Source organism: Zingiber officinale, chromosome 1B (assembly GCF_018446385.1).
Source record: "Zingiber officinale cultivar Zhangliang chromosome 1B, Zo_v1.1, whole genome shotgun sequence".
NCBI classification, from domain to species: Eukaryota; Viridiplantae; Streptophyta; class Magnoliopsida; order Zingiberales; family Zingiberaceae; genus Zingiber; species Zingiber officinale.
This window is the reverse complement of record NC_055986.1, coordinates 110,130,729-110,150,696: the sequence shown is the minus strand read 5'-3', so window position 1 is coordinate 110,150,696 and position 19,968 is coordinate 110,130,729. Positions and strand designations below refer to the sequence as shown.

At 35.9% G+C, this 19,968-nt stretch overlaps 1 long non-coding RNA gene across 1 annotated transcript; it reads left to right on the top strand.

The window, feature by feature from the left end:
- Positions 1-15,674: 15,674 nt before the first annotated feature.
- Positions 15,675-16,331, top strand: LOC121987066. The gene is made up of 2 exons (XR_006113430.1): positions 15,675-15,815; positions 15,939-16,331. It is a non-coding gene; the product is annotated as an uncharacterized LOC121987066 (long non-coding RNA).
- The last annotated feature ends 3,637 nt before the right edge of the window (positions 16,332-19,968 follow it).

Sequence of the window (19,968 nt, the reverse complement as noted above, 5' to 3'; positions counted from 1 at the left end):
AACCATTTCCGTCTTCTTTTCTACACTCAGATCGGCCACGATGAAAGTAGTGGCCTCCAGACAGCTGATATACACTTGGACTTCTTCTTTTTCATTGTAAACCAGTGCAAGAGGCTCTTCTAGAATTGTATTTGCCTCCAACCTTTGAGCCTTCCCAGCGACACACGACTCGATCTTGGCCATTTCGATGTAGCACCGCTGAGCTGCTAGTTGGTCGCCCTTAACTTCGTCGACCAAGTTATCCATGGAAAACTTGATCTTCTGGCATAACATTGACACGATCGCTCAAAACTCGTTCAGCATTGGTCGACCCAATATGACATTGTAGGCGGACAAGGTGTCCACCATGATGAAGTTTATCGTCCTCGTCCGTCAGAGCGGCTCCTCCCTGAGAGATATGGCCAACCAAGTCTGGCTGATCGACAACACTTTATTTGCCCATGAATTCGTATAAGGGTGTTGTCATGGGCTAGAGCTCACTCCGCTTGATCTAAAGCTGCTCAAATCCCTTCTTAAATATGATGTTCATTGAACTTCCTATATCCATGAAAGTATGGTGAATATTATAATTAGTAATTGTTGCCTTGATGATCAAGGCATCATCACAGGGGACTTTTACTCCCTCCAAGTTTTGAGGGCCAATACTTATCTCTGACCCCTCCAATTTCTCCTTACTGCACCTAACAACGTGTGTTTCTAGTCGTCAATCATGTGACTTTCGAGCCCTGTTGGAATCTCCATCAGCCAGTCCTCTCGCGATCATACTGATGTCACCCCGAGCAGCGTTGCTTCGATTTTCTTCTTCCTCGACTGACGGATGTGACCGCTCGACAGATGCCCGTGCGGGCCTCTCGTATTCTATCCGTGAGGACTGCTATTGGTGTTGTTTTTTTTTGATGAAAAGGTAAATATATATCATCAAAATGCACAAACATACAAAAGTGATCATGGAACCCCTTATGTCATGTCTGACAAAGCATCAGATTTGGAAGGAGAACCATGGCCATGTACATGTGCTCACTCGTGTACCATCTATCCATGTCTCCTCTGCACATGCTGGTTGCAGCTCATCCTCAGTACCAAATACTAAAGCTGAGGTATCATCCAGCATTGCCTACTATCTCTATCCATGCTGCTCATGTGTCTGCATCCTCATCAGTGCTCACACTGTCTTGTGTCTCCTGGAAGCAGGTGCCCCGCATCTCCCATGTGTTCGTGAGCCTCCAGTGACTCCAAGCTATCTCAATCCATCTCCTCCTGTGCCATGGGCCAATGACCCATGAAGTCACTTTGAGCAAGTGACCAGCTATCAACGGATTTGGCACACCTTTACTGCGAGGCATTTGCTGCGGACTAGATAGGTCTTTATGGTAGACCTATGCACCCTCCTGAGATTTTTGGCAAAACCCTAGCCATAAACGAATTTGGTATTGTCCTTACCGCGAGTTGTTTTGCTGTAAACTAGATAAACCTTTATGGTGGGTCTATTCACCCTCTTAGGATTTTTGGCAAAGCCCCAGTTATAAATGATTTGACATGTCTGTACCGCTAGCCGTTTGCTGCAGACTAGATAGATCTTTATAAGGTGGATATATGCACCTGTACATTACTCTCATCCCCTACCGGCTTGCCTTTCTCTTGTCGTCCTCCTGATTGGCTATGACGGTGGCGATCGAGCGTCAGGGACCGACGGCAAAATCCTGAAGGTGTCGGTTGGCGTGGCTTCGATTTAAGTTGATAACAGTCTCTGGTGTTGTGCATTAGTGATCGATGATAGGAATAGAAGAGCAATGTCCATGGCCTAGCGAGTTTCGTCCGCTCTGCCTCCACATGCTGAACCGCGTGGGTTCAGGGCTCTGGGTGCTGCTATGCGGTGTCCGCTCGAGGTCCCTTGAGCAGCTGGTGTGTGTGGGCACTCGACACTCCAGGACAGCGGCTTGCTTGGGGATCACCTCCCTTTTCTAAGATACCCGGGCTTCCTCAACGTTAATATACTCGGTAGCCTGCCCCAGCAGGTGATCGAAATCTCTTGCGGGCTTTCAGATGAGTGAGTGAAAGAACTCGCGGTTGACCAATCCCTATGAGAAAGAACTCACCAAGATTTCTGGAGTGACTGATGGGACCTCCATGACCACTTGATTAAACCTCTTAATATAGGCCCACAATGCTTCCTTAGACCCTCGTTTGACTATGAACAGGTTGGCATTATCTTTTGATAGCGGCGGCTACTTGCGAAGTGCTAGAGGAATGCCATCCAGAAGTCTTTAAAGCTGCATATCGATTCGATCGGCAGCCGCCTAAACCACCTCTACGCTGATCTAGAAAGTGTGGTAAGGAATACCTGACACTTGACTCTATTGGTAAATTGGTGGAGTGTGACCATGTTGTCAAATTTAATTAGATGGTCCTCGGGGTCAATTGTCCCCGTGTATTCCCCGATCATCAATGGTTTATAATGACGTGACAGTTTGTAATCAAGAATCTCTTGGGAGAACTGCCTATTAATCCGCTCGGAAGAGTCATCGAGCCATGGTGCTTTTTCTTTCCATTCATCCTAAATGGGGGCAACCTCTGACGAGGAACTCTATGGTTTTTCTGCTCTACCTTTGCTCTTCCGATGGCGTAGAAACAATGCATGGTGGTAAGGAATCAGCACGTTGAACGATTCTCCGAAGGCGCCAATCAACCGGTTGTTTGGTTGGCACATGGCAGGGCTTTCCACTCGGCCTCTAGGGTCAACCCACTGACCCATCAATGACACGACAAGGTCATTCAGCACTCGACCTTCAACCACTGCTTCTTGTTGCTATTGTACCATTTGCATAGCTTGGGCATTTATGAGCATCTCTAACTCTTCTTGTGTCAGCATCACGGTGGTGAGTCATCCAGCATCTTGCATCTTTTCATTTCGGATACAGGTGAAGTTCCCACAGATGACGCTAAATATGTTCTTGTTCGAAAGAGGAGAAGATGACTAGCTGGGGATGTAGCTGGAAGTTGACAAAGCGAAGACTCTGCGTGGTCCTGCAACAAAAAAGCATCAGTGCCGAGGTAGGAAAGGGTTCCCAGCATTAACCCTCCGACGTTTAAGTCAGTCTCCAGTGATGTAGAAAGTAGCAAGAATGCTGTAGTAAAGAGCATGTAGAATGATAAAGTTGTGCATACCTCTTCCTGTGGATGAGAACTCTCTTTCATAATATCATTGTAGTACATGTGCATGCATCTCAAAGCGTGTGCACGTTTCCTAAGTGTCCTATGAAAAGACTAGACAAAAAATGTCTCTGATACCTTTTCTTAAGCGAGCATGCATATCTCTGATGTGATAAACTGGAAGCTTCCAAAGTACAATTTGCCTGCGGAACATAATCTGTTGTTAATGGCACAAACCTCCAAAAGAGTATGAGGAGATACTCGGGTGGATCCCATTATAGGCTGAGCGGTGGTGGCTCGATCGAGATACTCCCACTCAACTGTGCTGCACAGAGCACTCTCCCTTCACTTAGCTTTCTTGTTGTTGGTGCTAGTATTAGCCCTAGTACCAATTATGCGATGATTGATAGAGCATTTTGTTTGTATCATATTTCATTAATAAATAAAAGACAAAGTTGGTTATTATATTTACTTCAATTCAGTGTCGAATGAATAAGTATAATAATGTCCTAGGGTAGTAGGTTCTGATCTACAACATATCAATTGGTTGAATTGATTGTGGGATATTGTAGATTTATATAGAACACTATTCTTAATTATTCTTAGTCAAGCATTAATATACAAGGATAATATTAATGCATTAAAACTAGCATGTAGATCAATAGATGACTTAATCTCATAAGTCATAGATATGAGATATTAGGTTGACACATGAGTATATATTAGAGAATATGTACTGAATGACCCACCATGAGAATATTTTATGAATCATTATATGAGTGTCATAAATATTCTCATGTGACTATTGGTATGAATAGTCCTTAGACTTGAAGTCACTACGATTTTCTACATAAGGAGTTATGTATTTTGGTATCGGCAAACGTCACATGTAACAAGGTGGACTATAAAATCGATCACTAGATATGCAATAAGTTATACAGAGGGATGCGAGTGATGTAGATGAGATATATTTCTTCCATATGATGGAAGCGATCTCCGTGGGCCCCATGATTAGTAGGACACAAGAATACATGGTCATGCTCAAATGAGTCAATATGAGATATTGAGTTTATTTATATGAGTGTGTCTACTTAGTGTTAGGACCCGTGCGGTCGGCAAGAGGGGATGAATTGCCCTTCAAAATGAAAATAGAACCTTTCTCGATCTTTTGAAATAATAAGACACTTGTATAAAAGAAATTAAGAAACTAATTAAAGAAAAAGAGGCACAGATATTTTACTTGGTTTACAATCAAAGAATTGCTAATCCAAGGTAGTTAAAGCTCATCAAAAAGACTCCTTAGAGGGAATAGCCTCTTACAACGTTGACAGCTCACAAACAAGTAGTAGAACAAAAAGAGAAGTGTTTACAAGTGTTGTTCTAAGCTACTGAGATCAGGGTTGTATTTATAGCCTTGGTCGGGGCGCTTGGAATGATTCCAGATGCCTGGAAGGGGATAAAATTTTATCCCCTTTGCAACGGAATGCGCCACGTCACGTTATGATAGAATTACTAGTCCGAGCGCCAGAAGCAAAATGTCAGCATCCTGTTGACTTTTTGGTTCGGGTCTTTCGCTCCAATTATGCTCGATTGGGTGATTTCGGTCATCCGAAATAGGACTCTCTCGAACCCATCTTCTGGCCTTTTCGAGCAACCTTCCGCTCCGGCTTCTTGTCCCTCGAAAACACCGCGCGCCTCCTTCTCGTCCACTAGCGTACTCTTCTGCAGCACCTCATCCCTCGAACACATCGAGCTCGTCGACTCTCTCCCGTGCCATCCTTCTCACTAGTTGCATCTTTCGCTCGACCTCTTGTGCTCTTAAATTCCTGCACACTTAGACATAGGGCATCAAAATATAACATAACCTAACTTGACTTGATTACAATTTCTCCCTTTTTGATGTGAGCAACCCCAACTTAAGTTAGAGTAAACCAACAACAAATAACAATCTTAAAATTGCAAGTACAAAAAAAAAATTATACCCTCCCCCTAGACTTAATCTCTAATTCTCCTCCTTTGATCACATTAAAATGGGGGTACTCTATGCAAATAACTGGGAATAAATGAAGTAAAGTCTAAGTGATAAAATATAGTGACTATAAAGAAAATCAAGAAGTTTTAAGTTTTGAAAATCTAGATTTTTCAATTTATAAATTATTTTTGGAAAATAAATAAAAAGATTTGGAACCAAATTTATCACAGTTGAGCAGACATAAAATTTTAAAAAATTATGGAAGCATAAATCAATTAGTTTTGGCATAAATATATATTTTCCAAAAACAATGCTAAAAAATAATTATTAACCATGAAAAATCTTGAAATATTTTCTGAGAGTGTATAGTATCTAGTAACTTTGCAGAACAAATTTCAAAAATTGAATTTAATAAAAAAATTAATGTTAGAAATTTGTATTTGGATAAATAATTCATAGAAATTTCATCAATGATCAAAGAATTTCAGGAAAATTTTCTTAAATATGATTTTGGAACCCAATATAGGCTCCTTCCAACTGGGTTAATCAAAACTTTCTTCAGAATATATTTTTGTGATATTCTTTTAACTTGGCCCTTATGAAATCTAAAATGGTAATTATATCCTTGATCATATTTAAAATTTCTATCATTAGCATGTAGACAATTTGAGCATGAATCATCTTTTTCTACCATTTCAATTTTATATTTTCATCTATTAGTTTTTCAAAATTTTCTTTTAGACATGCATGTTCTTTCTTTGACTTTATATACTTTTTTCTCTTTTTATATAATGATTTACTTAGCATTTGTATAAGTTTAAATAATTGCTCTGGAGGAAGTTTACTTACTTGACTTACCATATATTCATCGGTAGTCGCTCCCCTTTCATTGTTGTTTTCTTTTGCAGTGTCTTCCCCTTCATCGATGCTTTCGATGCTCATTTTCTGAGGTGCTTTTATCATCTTCGGGTAGGTACTCGACAATTAGCGCTATTCCGGTAATCTCCTCGGATCTTGATGCTTTTGAAGATGAGTCAGTATCCATAGCATAATCAAATTCTTCTTTTTTTTGTTTGTAGAGCTCCAAGAACTTTTCCCAAAGTTCTTTTGTACATTGGTAGTTGTCGACTTTGTCAAGTTCTTGAGCAAGAAGAACACTCAGCAGGTGGAACTCAGCCTTACCATTTTCTATAAATTTGTCGTGCTTCTTCTGAGTCCAAAGATGCTCCTCAAGTTCTTTTCCATCTTTACTTTTGGGGACATCAAAATCAAATTTCATAGAAAGCATTATATCAAAATCAGTTCAAAAAAATACCTCTATTTTTCATTTCCAGAATGAGAACTCTCCCTTAAACGTTGGCGGGTATATGCTTGGTCTGACCATCTCTTTTGCTTCGATTGGCGGTTAGTTCTCCTGAAGCGTTTTTGCTCTAATCCCCTAATTACAAACTAAGCAAAATATCTGTGCCTCTTTTTCTTTAATTAGTTTTTAAATTTCTTTTATACAAGTGTCTTATTATTTCAAAAGATCGAGAAAGGTTCTATTTTCATTTTGAAGGGTAATTCACCCCTCTTGCCGACCGCACAGGTCCTAGCAAGTGGTATCAGAGCAAAAAGAGAAGCGTTTATAAGTGTTGTTCTAAGTTACTAGGATCATGACTATATTTATAGCCCTGATCGGGGCGCTTGGAAGAGTTCCAAGCACCTGGAGGGGGATAAAATTTTATCCCCATCGCAACGAAACGTGCCACGTCGCGTTGTGATAGAATTACTAGTCCGGGTATCCGGAACCAAAAAGTTAGCATCTTGTTGACTTTTTAGTCCGAGTATTCCGTTCCGATTTTGCTCACTTGGGTCCGGAACTTCCACTCCGGTTCTGCTCGTTTGAGTGATTTTGGCCATCCGAAATAGAGCTCACCCGAACCCATCTTCCAGCCTTCTCGAGCAACCTTTTGCTTCGACTTCTTGTCCCTCGAAAACGTTGCACACCTCCTTCTCATCCGTCAGCATACTCTTCTGCAGCACCTCATCTCTCGGACGCACTGAGCCTGTCGACTCTCTCCCATCCTTCTCGCTAGCTACATCTTTCGCTCGACTTCCTGTGCTTCTAAGTTCTTGCACACTCAAACACATGACATCAAAACATAACATGACCTAACTTGATTTGATTGTTCGCATTAAAATTACTACGGGGTACTTACACTTAGAGATCAAGAAACACAAAGATTGATAAGAGGATGACACAGTATATGCATCATTGATCAATCTAGATATCAAGGATAGAAAGATTGAGTCATATAAAATAATAGACATGGAAAGGTTAAGTCGGATCTCAACATTCTCTTCACTTGGGTAGCAATGATGCTTTTGTTGATGCCACTCATTGCTTATGTATCTAAAGTGATTTTAGATATATGACCAACGTTACAAGAGTCTATTGGGTTACACACAAAGAACAAGTTATTTGGAAATGGATTCATATGATGGATCATTGGATTAAGTTTAATCTGAATTACACTCATTGAGTTAGACTCAATTAGATCTAATTATTGGATTAAGTCCAATCCGAATTAGACTCATGAGATCAATTTAGATTGATGAGGGTCAATGAGTTAGACTCATTGGATGAGCTCGAATTCACCAAGGAAGAGGAACGGTCTTTGACATGAATTGATCATGTAAAAGAAGAAGACTAAAAAGCTCTTCATGGAAGATGAAAAACCTCTTCATGAAAGATGACTAAGAGTCAATTCACGAAGAAAGATCAAAAGCTAAAAAGGGACTCACTACAACAAAAATGTTAAAAGACAACACCCCTACGACAACGGTTTTAAGAGAAAGCGTTGCATATTTGCTCAAAGACAACGGTTTTTGCCAAAACCGTTGTCTTTGAACACCCCATTAAATATAAAAGACAACGGTTTTGTGAAAACTGTTGTCATTGAGTGACTTCTTTTTAAAACGACAACACTTTTTACAACGGTTTTATAAGCCGTTGTCTTTATCCGCGTTTTTAGGGGTTACAACAACAGTTTTGATAAAACCGCTGTATTTGACTTTGGTATTTTTTCCCCCTCGCGCGTAGTTTTTGCTTTCCCTCTCTCTGAATATCTTTTCGGTGTCGTGTCTTCCCCTTCACGTTCAACCCTAGCCATTTTTCTTTCCCTCTCCTCATACAATCTTCCTCCACGACGATGCCCTCTTTTTTTTCCCCTCATTCTGCTATTTTGTTAGACTTGACTTGTTTCTGTTGTGTTTGAACTTCTGTTCCTAAATTTTTTCTGATCCAATTCAGAGGCTTGAAGAATTCGAGCGCTAGCAAAAGATCTCCACTACTAGGGATGAGTGGAAATCTTGACTAGCTTGATGGCGTTAATCCGGCAGTCATCAAGAGCTTTCCTAGCCACCACATCCACAGCATGTCGGTCGGCCACCAGGTTCATCCTGGTGTGTACACAACGAAAAGACTTCCAAGGAATCAGTTAATCAACAAAGCATCCCGGTGTGGCTTATAATACAAGACACATCTCGGAGAGAAATGTGGCGATCGTACTTTTTGTTGGTTGGTTCCGCTCAACGCTCCACTCTCTCACAATTCACAGCAGTGTGCAGTCGTCTTGTTAGGGTTTTCTGCTTCTGGATCTGGGGCCCACACTCCTCTCGTACTCCCGATTACGCTGTGCTTCGCCCATTATTAGGTGAAGCTTCCGTCTTTGGACAATGTGTTGCAGAGCTTGGGTTTTGTGTATTTTTTTTATTTGGGGCGTGGAACAAGGATTTGGCCTGAGTTAGATGCATGGTGCATTTTCGCTCTGGATGTTATAGCTTGAGCTGTCTGTTTAAGCGTTTGGAGTTTGATTTGTTTTGCCGTGAGAGAAATATTAGACTGTGTTATCACTGGATTTGAGAATTCCTGCCACTGAATCTCGTTTCTCAGTGTACATCTTTCATGCTCGGCCTTGAATTTTTTATGCTTTAGATCGTTGATTTTGATCTGGGAAGTTTAGTGGATCTGGTTGGAAGATTGACATTTGTTATTTGTTTCATGAACTATATTATTTTTGCAACTCTAGGACGATGACTTAGTCAATTTGGGTACAATTTCGATTTTGTGTTTCCTTCTTTTGTATTTTAACCCTGCAATTGCTGCTATGTATTTTCCTGCAAGATTTTCATGTAAGAAGTGAATTAATTTTCAAATGTTTTAGCTGTCATTTTTCAACTTCTTTTGTAGTTTGTTAAGAATGAAGATGCGGAAGTACTGTGAAAAATCTTCATTTGCAGATTTATTGCCTGATAGTGTTTAGCCTTAGTTTCTTATACATTATAGAAATCTTAACAAGTTTATTGTTTCTCGGAATTAGTTTTTGTTATATCAAGTTGAATAAAAGGAATGAACTACAACACTATATAAGTCTTTCCGTTGTGAACTTCAACTGATTCCTTGGAAGTCTTATGAACTGAGATGTTGTTTCAATATTATAGTGAATGCTTTGTATACACTATTATTTCAATATTAATTTTGGCATGCTTGTAGTTACCTGGTTATTTCAAAAAGATTAGGAAGGGAACACAGATAAAAATGCCTAATTACATTCCTATTTATGATTTTATTATCCATTTCTACAAGCTGCAAAGGCTGATATAGCGCTTTGATTTGGGTATGGAGATCAGTTAATCAGATTTGTTCTAATAAGTGTTTTTTTTTGGTATTTTAGGTTACTGGAGAGAAAAGTGGAGAATTTACTGCTCGGCTTCTGGAATTCATCATGTCTACAGTGTCAAAGTTAATAAGCTAATAGTCACTCTTGATTTATAGTTTGGGGGACGATAAGAAATGAGACTTTGCTGTGTAATTTACTGCTTTTGCTATAGCAGAATTCGGAGTTCTTGTAATCACGTGATTAGACAAACGTAAGTGATGATATAACTTTACTCCAAATGGATAGGATTCCTGAGTTCAAGATGCTATCCACTCAAAGTTCTTCTCTTCATAAGGTTTCAAGTGTGCACGCAAGTAGCTCAAGGAATGAACAATGTGAGGATGTTGTTTGGGGATCTCAAAATGCTGATGCACTTGTATAAAGGAATCTGAAATACAAGGCACATTGGTTGATCAAAATGAATCAACCCCTGAGGTTGATAGCTTCAGGAGTGTTGACTCCTTTGAAGGAGGAAGAAGTTCTTTCAATGGAGCAAGTCATCCCCTAGAGCCAATGGATAATGATATGGTGAAATCAGTCTATGTGGCAATTGACCAAGAGAAATCTGATGCAGGATGTTTAATGAAAGGAATCTCTACAAAAGGTCTATTTATAATAGCCATTTTCGGTTATATTTTTGTTTATGATTTTTCTTCTTGTCTCTTCATGAAGGTCCGAAGTTCTCACTGTGCTTATACTACTAATATTGCACTGAAAGTGATACATGGTATAGAAAGATGGTAAGTGCTAATTTGCTAGTTGTCATCAATTTGCTCAAGACATAGCAATGCAGGAATGGCTGCCTCCCCACTCACTATAGAAGTAAGCTATAAGACATTTTTTAGTGCTGGGAGAGGGAGGTGAGCCAACATGAGTTTTATTAGTCAATATGCAACAAGATAGAAGGACTTATCAGCTTCTTAATCATGGAAGCTATTTGGTATACTTAAACTTAGAGCTAGTCTGGTGTGCAGTTTGGTTAACCTTTGGCTAGGAGTTGGAATATTCTAGAGTTAACAAAAAGTGTACAAGCCAATTTCCAGTATTTTGTTGGCAAAAGCTTCTAGGAATTGATATGTCTCATTCCTTTAGTTGTATCACCTAGAAGAATCATCAAGGCAGGAGTAGGTAGAAAGTTAATTTAGATACTAACATCACTATGCAAGTTGTCGGGACTACAACAAATGGTGAATGACTCTTCTTACTGCACACAATGCATTAGTAGCTGATTTTGTTTACATGCTTTGTAGTACCATTCGTGCTCTATTAGGCATGAAGATCTACGCATTTTGTTGCTTGAAATAGCGGGTGAGCATCAATAACTCAGATTGCAGATTGAAATAGCGGGTGAGCATCTACGCAGTCTGTTGCTTGAACGTATACCCTCATCGGCTGTTCCGTAAAGGATATCCATCGGTATATATGTATTTAATTGTGGATACTTAATATTATTACCTCTCTTTGTTATCATCTTTTGCTTTGATATATCAATACCTAATATACATCCATGTGTTATCTTGCTGATTGAACATTTTGTGAATTATTTATAGGTATTGTCATCGTGTCCTTATAATTTTGTTTTTGTTTTGTCTATTAAACTTTGCCTCCGGGAAATAAGCTCATCGTTTAGTGATTAAATTCGGCTGAGTTAGTAGATGGAGTTTATAGCATTTTGACTGGAATTATGAGCATGTTTTGAATATAAAGACATTTTTCCAGGAACAAAGCATATATCAAATTCTTTGTCTGTTTTCAACATTTGTCTAGACAAGTTCTTGTCATTTTGTCAATCCTGCCTATAACTCAATAAGTCCGCATCCTAAATCAATGTTTAGATGCATTTTCCGAAGGTTTAGTTAATTTCTTATTGCCACGAGTATCTTTTAAGAATATTTTTGACTGATTATTTAGAAACTCAATGGCAAGGTCAATCACATTCATTGATCTAATAGACAGGCACAGGCAGAGTAAACTTATTCTGTGAATTTAAATCTATGTGCATAAGTTTTCCAATGGAAGTTACCAAGACAACTCTAAGTTGGTTAAATTGCTTGTATTGTATTAGTTTGTATTGCATAAGTTACATTCTGAGATTATAAGTTGGTTACATTGCTTGTATTTTATGTAGATTTATATGAATAAATCTAATTCTAGAATTCTGGAAATGAGTGTTGTCCTGGAATTGCTTTATATTAGACCTATGCGAAATCATGGAATTGCTTGTATTGCATAAGTTTGTATTTCATAAGTTAAATTCTGAGACTATAAGTTGGTTATATTGTTTGTATTTTATGTGGATTTATATGAATAAATCTAAATCAAAATTCTGGAATTCTGGTATTTACCGTTGTCATTGAATTGCTTTATATTAGAGCTATGTGAAATCCTGGAATTACTTGTATTGCATAAGTTTGTATTGCATAAGTTAAATTCTGAGACTATAAGTTGGTTATATTGCTTGTATTTTATGTAGATTTATATGAATAAATCTAAATCAGAATTCTAGAATTCTGGTATTGCCCGTTGTCATGGAATTGTTTTATATTAGAGCTATGCGAAATCCTGGAATTGCTTGTATTGCATAAGTTTGTATTGCATAAGTTTTATTTCTTAGACCATAAGTTGGTTATATTGCTTGTTTTTTATGTAGATTTATATGAATAAATCTAAATCTGGAATTGATAAGTTTTGTTTAATTTTTCTGTTGCAGGTACGTAACTCAGTCAATTCGTGTAGCTTAAGACTTTTGATGCAAGGAGTGAGCTTTGTTAGGTTGTAAATTGCCTTGCTAATGTGTAAAAGTTATATGGAGAGCAGTACTGGAAAACATGTGATTTATGCATGGTTTGATACTACTCATCTTGTATATGTGTGGCTACAAGATGAATTATATATGAATGTTTATTTTGGATTTAATGTAGTAAATATTTAGTTTTGTATTGGTGGTTTGCTTATATAAAAATAAGATTGGTTGTTTGATATTAATGAACATTAAAGACAACAATTAAAAATGTTGTAAAAACTATGTAAACCACAACGGAATTTTTTTATAAAAAGTGATAAAAGACAACGGTTTTATCTGTTGTAAAATATATTAAAATTATATACCACAATAGTTTATAACTGTTGTAAAAAAAGCAAAATGAGTAAATATTATCTACGACAACAGTTTATTTCTGTTGTTGAAATTATCTACTACAACGGTTTTAAAAAGTTGTCGTATCCTTCGTAAACAAATTTTGAGCATATAAACAACAACGGATAAAAACCGTTGTCAAATGTCTACAAAGACAACGGATTCAAAACCATTGTCGTAGGACAATACATTCTACAACGCCCTCAGTTACAACGGTTTTTTAACTCTACGACAACGGATAATATCCGTTGTCGTTTGCAGTTTTTGTTGTAGTGACTTTTGGTATTCTATGAGAGTACGAAAGGTGATTTTCGTCCATTGAATGTGTGTGTGTTCATTTTCCTTCTTCTCCTCTTCTTTCCTCCACCGAAACCTCCTTTCTTGGTTGCTAGCACAACCTTACGTGATTTTCTTCTCCACTTCTTGAGTTCGTGAGACAGACGAGAAGTTTGTTCATGTGGATACCGAAAGAGGCATGTACACGTGATCGTGCTGAGATCCTAGCTGTTGGAAGTTCGTGTTCACACGATAAAGTATAACTCTCTCTCATCAAACTTAGTATATGTGGGTTTTCTCCTTCGCATGGATCTTTTGGAGAGGATCTAGTTTATTTTTCCCTGTGCTTTCGGCGTGTTTAGCGCACTAGATCCTTACAGTTGGAGGAATGTCTCTCATCCGGATGGACACGCATCTCGCTCTGCAGGGACAACGACAGGGGATGTACTGCCTGTTTATCTCTTAATCTTAAGTTATCCGTTTGGCCTTGTTCGCCCGCTTTGACATGCCATCCGCTCTGCCATAACTCGCCTGTTCGGCTGACTTTGACTTCTTCCTTGACTTTGACTTCCACGTCAGCCGATCTTCCATGCTCTGGCCTATCTTTAATGGGGCTCCTCTTCATCCCTGCATTAATAGAAATAATAATATCCCAAGATTTATCTCAATTCGGTCCAATGTAATGTACTAAAAATATGTCTCAATAAACTTTTCTTTTCTATTAATTTCTGTACATTAGTGCCTGAAATTAATCAGAATTGTGAATTATAATCTTGAAATTAACTTTCATCAATTCTAATATATTTTATTGTTCTAAAATTTTATTTTTTTCCTTCAATATCCTCTTAAGTTAAAATACAATAATTTGTTCAAGTTCAATTTAAAAGGGTAGTCCATAAAGTTTCTACTAATTTGGGTCCCGTAAAATATGATCTATTATATACCGTCTTATTTTACATTGTAAATGGCAGTTTCTGCGATTAAAACTTGCACTCAAGTTTAGTTTACAATATATAAATATAATCTCTCTTAACCTTATTAGAGTCTTAACTCCTAGAGTTGAGGATATATTTGACTAATCATGTGCATATATTAGAATGTTTATTTCATATCTGTTGTTAGGCTTCAACATAAAAAAGGACAATATTCAGAAAATAAAGATACCAACAAAAAGATAAGTGAAAGAACCTTAATCATCTACCTACCACAAGGAATAACTTTTTTCTAGATCTTGTCTCCATTTGAGAAAAGATATTGACAAAAAAAAAGATTTGCTAGATATGTTTAAGTTCTAATAATATATTAATTTACAAGGTTTGTTTGAGTGGTTGCAATTTGAACTCCATTTGAATTTTTTTTCATGATTCATATTGCTGATCTTTTACCATCGCAACGTAGCCGGGGTGATTTTATCAAAATAATGATCATTAATTAACTAGTTCACTATTTAATCATTTTGATTAGTCCAACCGTTTCGCTTGGGTCAATTGTATAGTCTTGCCCCAATCAACTATCTAACCTACCCTACCTAATCACTAGGCTCACCCAATCCAATCATCTTACCTAGCTCTCTTATGTTTGACTTACTTGGCTAGACAAATTTGATATTTCAACCGACAATTAAGGCAAGTAGTCCAATCACCTCAGTTCAATTAATTTAATCAACTGACTTAGCTCACGTACGTGACTAGGTTAATTCAATCGATCCACTCTTAACTGATTTATCTTTACTTTACTTACGCTTATTATGCATCTTCATATTTATAAAAATTGATAGACACAAACATGTCCAAGTCCTCAAATATAAATAACATAAGGTTGTAAAGAGGCAAACCGAGCCAAGGTTTATTGTATTCAAACTTGTTTGAAGATAATCAAACAATCGAGTCTAAATAATTTAGAATAATTTAGTTTAAAATAATTATTGAAGTTTGATTTTATTTTTTTTTATATATTTGAGTTTGATTTGTTTAGATGTTATCAAACTTTAAATTTAAATTTATTTAATTATTTAAAATTTATTTGATTCGTTATTGAGTTCGATAATAGAAACTTATTTATTCAACCTTAAAATTTTTTTATTTATATATCATGATAAAAATTTATTGATGAATATAATTTATAAAATTTATTCATGAACAGTTCGACATATCAGTTAAGTATATATATGTATTAATTTGAATTCATTTAGTTTAATAAATTATTCAAATCTATTTATTTAATTAATTATATATATTAAATGAATATAAATTAAATTTTTATCGAGTTGAATTTACTTTGAATATTTTTAGAACCAAAGACCGTCTATCTTTAAAATTCAAATGTTGGATTAAAAAAAATAATAATAATGTGAAACAGACAGTCAAGAATGGCAGCACACACAGTATACCCCCTGCCTCATTGTAGACTTTGGACACACTGCTATACATCTAATCTCCAGGATAAACTCAAAGAACTAATCATGAATCCACCTCACATGTCTTCTTCATTTTATCTATTTTATTCTCTCTCTCTCTCTTTTGTCTCCAGTTCTCAGATGAGCATGGCCTATATCTCCCTTCCTACTCTCAAAAAAAATGTATCTGATCCTTTCTTCTACTCCTCCTTCACGAAACCTTTAGCTTTGCCCTTTGATTTCTCTTCAGTATTTAGAAACTAATTACAAGTGTTTCTTGCTATATAATAACATATATCTGTGCAGTTTTGGCTGGAGGGGAAGATCTGTAAGGATTAGGGCATGGAATTAATGGCTGAAGGATCTGTTACTGTCACTGTGAGGAACTCTTCCTCTAGATCAAAACCCTAGGGTTTTCTTCCAGCAGACCAAATAGAAACCTCCAACAAAGTACTAATAACTATGCTTCTGGCCAAGAGGTTTGTTTCTGATATATAGATCTACACAGCAAATATTGTGATCTTTAGGTATGTTCTTCACCCTTTTGGTAAAAACTGTTCCTCTCACCTTTCTTTCCTACAATCTAGGGTTTTGATCAACAAGTACATGATGAAAGTAATCTTTTTGTGTTGAATATTTATGATCCTGGTGGATCTCCAATTTCCCTATAGAATAAATATATATGTTATCTTTATCTAATTAACTTTACCTCACTGTTCATATGTACTTGATCAAAACTATTCATTTGCATTCATTCATATGTTTTTCAGTTTCTTATATAACCTTAATTGTTTACTTGTTAACTCGATGCTTGTTGGGAAGGAGTTTGTATCCTTTTCAATAGCTTTTATTGTGTCATTTTATTCTTATTTTTTTTAGCTCTATTATGATCTTAATTATCCAACCATTTATATTTGCATGCATGGCTCTATGGACTTGCAAGTTCTTGTAAGTTTTTATTTTGATAATATGTTTTTTTTTCCAAATAATTATTAATTTTTTTTATAATTATTTCTTAATAAAAAGATTAAAAAGTGGGTTCGAAAGAGCTTCCTTCAGTCCACTCATGGATGGCTAGGGTTTGAATTAGCTGCCGACTCATTCATTCAAACACGGTAGCGAAACGAGAAACTTAAGCTACTATGTGAATGAGTGAATGATGCGGGAGTCTATTCCTTCCCTTCCATTCCACATTTGGACTGAAGGGAGCTCCTTTCTCACCCTCTTCCAAATTTTACAAATTCTACATGTAAATTTCCCTACAATTCTATTTCGAAAACCCTAAAATTCTAAAACCCTGAAACCTTAAACTAAACAATTTAGGACCTTGAATACTTTCTGATAAGAGGAGGCAGCAGTCCATGAATTTAGGTTTGCTTGGAACTTGAAGTAAACAAAACATGTTTGCTCATGCAGCTAGCTGCACTAGTTCCAAGCCTTTCAATTCACTCCTTTGGGCACTTGATCTACCACACACCTTGAACTGTGTGTGTGAGAGAGAGAGAGAATGGCACAGTCCTTAAAAGGCATAGAAAATGGACACAAACACAGATGCAAAGATTCAGGATGCTCCTCTCCTCTCGTGCATCAACAGTGGAAGTACAGTCCATGTGAGAGAGAGGGTGCCTGTCATTGTCTCTAGAGTTTAGACTCTGCGTCCTGTTGCAGTACCTGAGCAATTGTTTAAAGCCGTGGAAGATGGGCATGAGTGGAGCTGAAAAGGGTCCAGAATGCTCCCTCTCGTGCATCAACAGTGAAAGTACACTTCGTGTGCAGATGAAAGACGGGGAAAAATTGGAGGTGTTTGGGGTTTGACGAGCTCCATAGCTGGAGGTGAGGCAGACACGGACACGCCGCGGTGACAGTTGTAGGGTGCTTGATGTTTAGTGAACCTATGGAAAATGAGTTGCCTCGGAAGGGTAAAGAAAACATGATATAATACAGGTATTTAAATCCTCACCTATTAAATTAAAGGTAAACTGCCTTCATGTAAATTTAATTTTCTCATCGGTTTATGAGTGAGAAAAAATTTATTTTTATACTTATCTATAAATTTTTGTTTACTTTAACTCTTTAATATACATTAATTTATCTAATTATCTTTATTTTTTAAATAAAAAAATCTAAAATGAAAGTATAATTCTTTTAAATTTAGCACATTTAAATTAAAATCTAATATATTTTTTATTAAATTAAATAAAATTTAATATTTTTTTATTAAATTAAGTAAAACTATTTTTTTTTAATTTGATCAATCGATTGATATACTAGATTCTAATTAAATAATGTTAAATTTATAAGAAATTATATCATTATTTTTATAGAACAAAATCCTTTATTATTTTTTATTGATATAAAAAGTTCAAAATGAGGTATAATTATTTCTAAATTCAGTATTATTTTACTATAATCTAGTATATCAATTGATTTGTCAGGCAAAAAAAGAGTCGTATTTAATTTGATAGAAAATATACTAGATTTTAATTTAAATGTGTTGTGTTTAGGAGGGATTATATCTCATTTTAGACTTTTTATATCTAAAAAAAATAAAATCAATTAGGTAAATCTGTGTGTAGCAAAGAGTTGAAGTAAAAAAAAGTTTATATGCAAAGAGTAGGGTTGTAAACAAGTCGAGCCGAGCCTGGGGTGTTCAAGTTTATTTGATAAGGTAATCAAATCAAGTCGAGCCGAGCTTAAAATGATCTAAGCTTTTGAAATGAGTGTTCAAGATTGACTTAGTTTATTTTTTATGAGCTTGAGCTTATTTGAAGCTTAGCCTAAGCTTAGTTCGTTTAGATGTTATCAAGCTCTCAATTCAAGCTTACCTTGAGCTTGTTTGAAGCTTGGCCTGAGCTTGGTTCATGTAGATGTTATCAAACTCTCAATTCAAGCTTATTTGATTGTTTGAAACTTTTAATTATTTGATTGATTATTGAGTTTGATAATTTAAATTTATTTATTTATTTTATTTTATTTTATTATTTATTTATCATATTGAAAAGAATTTTATTAATGAATATGGTTCGTGAACAATATTCACGAACGTTGTTCACGAATATTATTCACGAACGTTAACAAGCTGAATACATATGTGTTCAAGATTGTTTATTTAGCTTAACGAGCTGTTCAAGCTTGTTTGTTTAATTAATCTTATGTATATTGTATGAACATAAATAAGCTCTTATCAAGCCGAACACCAAATTTGTTCACGAACACTTGGTTCATTTACAGCCCTAGCAGAGAGTGCAAATAAATTATTTCTACTGTAAGGCAAAAGAAGTTAATTTTACTATTAAAAATTTTAGGATAATTTACTATTAAACTAATTCCAAGTGAATGGTTTTTTTTCTCTTTTATCTATTGAGTAAATTTAGAAGGTTCGTCAAATATAGATCCGCTATATTAACGGTCCCCTAGGGTTCTACAGATATGGATGGAGGTACATGTAGGTATACAGGCATCAAACACATGGTGGAGTAAATCTCAGGTCGTCAGTTCCTGATAATCGAGCCCTAGTCATTACGCTAGAGATGTCATACACCCACTGTCTATGCTACACCCTGGGGACATCAGAAGGTTCATCAAACTGTGACAAGAAGGGGGTGAACATGTTATATTGGCGGTGCGAGTGGCGGTGGCGAATTTTGATTAAATCTATTTGTGCCGTCAAAATAATGTAGCTCCAAGGCGAGACTTATAAGTTGTTTTAAGAAGGTATAATTTTAGTTAAAATTATTTTTAAATGGTGCAATTTTAACTAAAATTGTTTCAAAGTGGAGCATAAAATGATATTTAAAAGAGAAGTTTTTTTTGTTTTGCTCTTCGAGGTAGTTGTTCTTTCCTCTCCATCTATTTATCTTATAAATTTAGAGTATAATTTATGTATATTTAATTAATTAATTTTCAAAATATTTTGCAAATATTAGTTGATGATATGAGAATTTATTAATTCTCATCTTATATTAGAGGCCTTTTATTTTCTAGCTTATTAAAGATTAGAAAGATTTAATTTTATTTATAAATACTGTAAAATCATTACAATCTTTATCTAATAATTATTAATAGTCACACTTTAGCTATTTAAACTTTTATCTTAATTAATTATCCATGATTATTAAGTTTTAATATAATAAACTATATATCTTTTACTTAGTGCTCTTGAAATTTTTGTAAATATTCATTACCAACAATTAACTAAATTAATTACATTTGATTATACTATTTTAATATTAAGTATAAATAAACCATAAATATAGATCATTGTAAACTGAGAAATGATCACCTGATGACCAAAACAACAAACAAAAAATGAGTTCATCATCTAGAGGACAATCTC